Source organism: Caretta caretta, chromosome 10 (genome assembly GCF_965140235.1).
Source record: "Caretta caretta isolate rCarCar2 chromosome 10, rCarCar1.hap1, whole genome shotgun sequence".
Taxonomy (NCBI): domain Eukaryota; kingdom Metazoa; phylum Chordata; order Testudines; family Cheloniidae; genus Caretta; species Caretta caretta.
In genome coordinates, this window is record NC_134215.1 from 17,599,655 (window position 1) to 17,605,977 (window position 6,323).

Genomic DNA, 6,323 nt, shown 5'->3' on the forward strand with positions numbered 1-6,323 from the left:
TTAAATTGATTAGATTTTTGTTATGCTCTAGCTCAAACAGGAATTGTTTGGGGGATATTATATAGCCTGTGATATACAGGAAGTCAGACTGGACGATCACAGGGATCCCTTCTGGCCTTGGAATCTAAGAATCTTCAAGTGGGGGTGGTCTTTTACTGTCCCCCTAAATTCAGCTAGGGCCTCTAAGTGGTATCATAATACAAACAGTAACAATCATTAATACTGCAGCTGTAATTATTACAGTCATTTTCATATGCTTTGTATTGATCTCTTTAAAACCACTAGTTTAAATAGAATTGGAGTAAACACAACACCACAGAGCCAGTAAACCCACATGATCAGTATAGCAAGAGTAAAGGGTTCTCCAGGAGCCACAGTCCAGTGTAAAATTCTATTTGTGATCTATTGTATGAAAGCTTTTCTTTCTGTCCCTGCAGAAGAGTGACACACTCAGGGCTACGGGAAAGAAAGCCAGGAGGATGGGGTGAGGTGGAGTGGGGTGAGGCGTGTGCACCAGGTAAGGAGGCAGAGGAAATTTTTAAATTAGTATGACATTTTGTGGCATTACAGAGTAGGCATTCGCGGATGGGTCAATGGTCTCCACTCCAGCACTGCTGTGCCATGGCACTCTCACTGCTGTGGAATTTTGCTCAGGGCATTGTTGCAGAAGAGACAAATTACAGATATGCTTCTAAATAACATCATATAGGCTCACTGCTTGCTGGGGGTTCAGAAGGGGAGTCGTCGGAGACCAAGTACTAAAGAGAGGCTAAGAAAAATGAACTGGCAGTGGGGACGTGTGTGGGGAAGGTCAACAGGAAGAGTAAGACAACTCAAAAGCAAAGGATAATCCATTTATCTAATTGCTTGGGGTTTTTTTCAGTAAAGCCCAACTTGAACCTATATTATATGCATAGATAGGTAGGTGTGTGATTTCTCCATCCCACCCAGTGTTGAGAAAGAATACTGAATGTGCACCTACCTACCAGAGATACGGTGTGAGCAGGGGCGGGTCCCCACCTAGTGTTAAGAGTCTGTGATGGTAGCACCATCTAGTGGTAAGGGGTAGGGGAACCTGGACCCTCCCACTCCATCAGGCCCTGACCCAAGAGCCTTACTTGCGTGTCTTATGGAAGACGTCTGCTACCTGTGGTCCAGATGCCATCTTCCCTGTGTCTCTTCCTACTGCTCTGTTCCTCCTTGGGGCATGTCGTGGCTTGTGGTTTTTCCTTGCAACATGGCCCACAGGCCTCTGCAAGCTGGGGAGCCCCAGTTTCATGCAGCAGTCTTCCTCCTGGGAATACTCTCCTAGCATAACCTCTCCATAGCAGTGCATGCTGGTCACTCTCTATTCCCCCACCACCTCTGCTGTTCTAAGGGGAATCCCTTCGAAGCCCCTCTCCAACAAGATCATGCCCAGCAAGCCTGTCAGGGTGGGGCTTCCCAGGCCCTGAGTTGTTCCTGCATCTCATCTCTCCAGTGTTGGGGTTTGTCTACCCCAACACACACACACCCAGTTTGGTGTTGGCATTTCTGAGTCCAAGTCTTGCAGTACCCCATCCCAGGGAAATAAATCTGTATTCTGGTGTTTGTTCTCCAGCCTAGGGACCACATGGAAGGCATAGGTTTTGTACAGCCAAATACTTCCTCATAATCCAGGGGTTGGTGTCTTTTATGGACTTTAGCCAGTGAGGGATGCATAAGGTGTTCCCAGCAGGTAATACTGCAATGCTTATATGGCCCACTTCATCACCAAGGCCTCTTCTTCTATAGTCAAGTAGGTCTTCTCTAAGAGAAATAGTTTCCTGCTGATATTGGATGTTCTTCTCAATCAAAACCTTAGCCTGTGCATCACCTCATGTCCAAAACTTCTTTTCACCAGCCCTAGCCCCAAGCATTTTTGTCCAGGAATGCATCCATCAGACGTTGGAAGGTGGCTGTAGCCCTATGAAGGCCGAAGGGCATGATCTTGAAATGGTACAGGCCGAAAGGAGTTGCAATGGTAATTTTCTCTCAAGATCCCTTTGTTAAGGGGATCTGCCAGTAGCCGTTGATCAGATCTACAGTCAAGATATACTTTGTGGCTCCCCAATCTCTCCAACAACTCATCAACTCGTGGCATGGGATATGCATCAAATGTAGATATAGCATTCACTTTTCTGAAGTTGATGCAAATCCAGGTTGTCGCATTCACCTTGTGCACCAAGACAACTGGTTTCCACCACCCACTGTGGGATTCTTCTATCACCCTGAGGTCCAACATCACCTACAGCTCCCAATATACAGTGTTCCACCTCTTCATGCACAGGTGACAGCTCTCACAGATTTTCCAGTTAGGCTGCATTGTGATGAGGTGACAAATCAGCCAGGTTTGTCCAAGTCATGATGAGGATACAGAAAGGAAAGATCTGACCACCTGCAATATCTGCACCCATTGAGATGGCTGGAGCCCTTCCCCCAAGGGAATCATGTCTGAATGCTGGATAAAGGAGGTTGTGGGCCCAGTTTTGGATCGGGAGCGGGGGGGAAAGGGCGGAGGGCGTTATGAATAAGCTCTCTTGGTCTCACCATGTTTTCAGAAGGTTTATGCAGTAAATCTGTCTCTCTTTCTTCTCAGATCTGCTAATCCACTGCTCCTACCGGGCAAGCCACCTCAAAGGGCTCTTACTACCTAGCCATTAATTTTAACTCTGAGCTGGGTAACAACAGCAGTACCCTGTCACCAGGCTGGAATTCGTGTGGGTGGGTGCCCCTATTAAAGGCCCAAGAGTATCAAGAGCAAGCCTATAGGAGGTTTTCCTTTGTCTTCAGCTTCTTTTGTAGCTGGAGGACATACTACGCTGGGCTCTTGCTCCTCCCAGGTTTTACAAACGGATTCCAGGATCCCCCAGGGTTTGAGGGGTGAGAACACCATTGAGGCCTGGGGAACCTCACACACTGCAAATCAGAGGGGTGGTAACAAGCAGTCCTAGTCGCAAGGGTCTTCAGCCACACATTTTCTCAGCATCCCCTTCAGGGTCCTGTTGAAGCATTCAGCTAGCCCATAGTTTGGGTGTGGTGAACAGATGTTCTCAAAGATGTGATTTTCAGTAGCTCGCACAAGTTCTTCATCAGTCATGACATGAAGTTAGTTCATACCCTGGACCATTATTATTTCTTTGGGGATCCCCACCCTCACAAAGACCTGAGTTCTGTTGGTATGGTCACTGCATTGGTCATGTGAAGCAGAATGGTCTTAGGGTACTGGGTCACATCATCCACAATTATCAGTGTGCGTTGGTGTCCATTTGTGCTTGTCTCTAGCAGTCCTATCAAATCCATGCCAATCCTCTCAAAGGGGGTGTCTACTACTGGCATCAGGATAAAGGGGGTCCTTGGCGTGCTCTTGGTCCTGCCAACTGACACTTGGGGCAGAACATGCAGTAAGCCCTTACCTCTTTGTAGATGCCTAGCCAAGAGAATCTGATGGTGGTTCTCTCAAGGGTTTACTCCCTCCAGAGGTAACCAGAATATGGAACCCAGTGCACAAGACAAAGTAGCTCCCTCCCAAAGGGATGGGGTACCAGAAGTCGGTCTGGACCTTGTTGTCTGGTAGTCATGTACCAACCAGTAGAGTTGTTCCTCTTTCAACTCGAGGTGTGGCTATTTTTTTGTTTTCTTTGTCAGTCGATTACCCCCCATTGACAGTAGCCAGCTGTTCATGTGCCCAACACAAGGTGGGGTTTCCTTTCTGTTCCCCTATGAAAACCCTGTTTTGGGTCACCCACTCCATATTCAAGTGGTGTTGAGTTTGCTGGTCTTGCTGGTCCCGCAGGGACACTTTCTGAGGTTGTCAAGTTCCTTCCCCAGGTTTTCTCACACTCCTGCGTCAGCCAGATCTACAGATCCAGCCTCTTTTTCAACCTCAGAGGTGTGGTCATTCCCCCTGACTGGCTTCCTCTCCAATACCTGCAAGACCTCACTGAAGTATTTCCAGTCACAGCCCAGGACCACCGGGGTAAGCGAGGGGTGTATCACTGTACGCTGTATCACCTTAATGGAGGACAGGTGCACATCTCTGTGTATACATTGAAGAAAAATGATAGCAGTTGGTGTCTGGCTGCACTCTGAATCTATTAAACCCATCAATTTGGATCCATAGACCCTCACTGGGACTACCATCTTGGATAAACCCTGTGGGAAGCGGTGGCCCAGCCCTTGCTGCTTCCCACAGCTCCCGTTGGCCAGGAACGGCGAACTGTGGCCACTGGGAGCTGCGACTGGCCGTACCTGAGGACGCTTCAGGTAAACAAAGTGTCTCATGGCCTGCCAGGGGCTTGCCCTGAACAAGCCGCAAACCATGTTTGGGAACCACTGTCTTACAGTAATCTAACACTGATCAAGGCAAATGGAGGTCAGTTCACTAACACCCTTACATGTGGTTAGTCATATTAGCTACAGATACACCAAAGAAGGGTTACCGAAAGAGGGGAACAATCAAAAAGATTTACATTTGCTGAAGAACTGAATTGTATTGCACTATTTGTGGGCCAAGTTTTCCAGCACATGAGTTCATCTGGTTGGTCCCTTTCTTTGGTTTACCACTCTGTCTGCAGTTTGTGTTTATCTATGAATGGACTTTTATGCCATGATCATCACTGTGGGTTGTGTGTGTCTTACTAGGATTTGGACGTGAGAAGTGGGGCAAGTATCGCCTAGCACTGGACTGGGACTCAGAAGACCTGGGTTTATTCCTAGCTCTGCAACTGGCCTTGCTGGGTGACCTTGCACAAGTCTCTGTACCTCAGTTTCCCCATTTGTAAAATGGGGATGATGATACTGAGCTCCTTTGTCAAGTGCTGTGTGATCTGCCAATGAAGCACGAAGAGGTAGGTATTAAGTATGCATCAATTTGGATAAAGAGGTTAAGTTCTAGAATCAGCTCGAGAGCAAGAGGCTCTGTAACTACTCATTTTATCACGGCTGTCTTTCCTCCATAGCACTCAGGTTATTTGAAGAAATCACACCCCAGCCACACAATTGTGTTGATACTGTGTCAGCCAAGCTGAGCAGTTCAGCTACCCTAAAGGCAAAAGCAGCAACATGGAAGCAAGCCCACATATGCTGAGGTTAAAGGTTAAGGTTGATTCTGGATTGTTTGAGGTAGTAATGACAGGTTTCAGAGTAACAGCCGTGTTAGTCTGTATTCGCAAAAAGAAAAGGAGTACTTGTAGCACCTTAGAGACTAACCAATTTATTTGAGCATGAGCTTTCTTGAGGTAGTAATGTTAGTGAAGAGAGTACATTTCAAAACAGAACTTTTTCTTTAACAAGATTCTGTGTGGAAAAATCAGGCGGGCGTGGGTGCTTCCCTACATCCAGGATGGGCACTGATGGGTCCATGCTGATGAGGTGACTTCTAATTGCATGAGGGTGGCTCCTTGCTAGCAATTGGAGTGAAACCATAAACAAGCAAAAATCCCCCCACAATATAGTGTGGTTGCCATTTATAGGGGCTTTAGTGAATCATACTTTTCAACTAGTTTAAAGGGGAACATAGTTTCTGCTTAATATATTCTCCTGGAATACCATATTATCACTGGGGATGTCTGTGTTTCTCTGGAGGGCGCGATTCCTAGTGAAGCAGGCGCTCTGTCCCATTCCCACGCATATCAACATGCAGTGTGGCACTACTAATCAAATCCACCTTCAGATGGATTACTACTCTGTTAGAGTGTAAACCCAAGGAGAGTGGGAGAACATAGCTGATTAGGCTGCCTGTTCCAGAGGTAGGAGGCAAATTCTGAAGACTTCCTGAAAATCTCTTTTGACTGACTCTAGTGCATAAAGGCTTGGCTCTTGAGTTTTTGCTGCCCTGGGCAAACTAGTAAATATCACCCACGCAAAACAAGTCACTAAACATTTTTCTGCCCTTAATGTTTAGCTGCCTTCAAAGCTGGTGGCTGCTGTGTAGTTGCATTTGAGAAGACTCTATGCCACTAAGCATGTCACCGCCAGCCTGTGCTGTAAGAGAGTCTCGCCTCTAAATATTAGACTTTTTCAGATGTGTGTATGTCTAGACTACATGTCTACATTATGCATATGTACCAGTATGCATCGGGATGTGCATTTGTGTGTGTATATGTGTAGCTATTTTATTCTGTGAATTTATACTGCACTCCTCAGTGTAGCATCTGCACGTGTGTATATCCTGTGTGATGTGCATGAAGCTCCTCTGTTTGTCCCACATAGACCTGTGCCTGTGAATAAGTGTACGCCTATGAGTGCATGTGTTGTCCCTGTGTGTCCATCACCCTGCCTGTGTGTTGTGCATTTGTGTATGT

The 6,323-nt window shown here is 46.8% G+C and overlaps 1 protein-coding gene across 2 annotated transcripts in view; it reads right to left on the bottom strand.

The window, feature by feature from the left end:
• Positions 1 to 6,323, bottom strand: part of IQCK (IQ motif containing K) — a 214,045-nt gene that overhangs the window by 85,220 nt on the left and 122,502 nt on the right. The gene's annotated exons all lie outside the window — the stretch shown is intronic.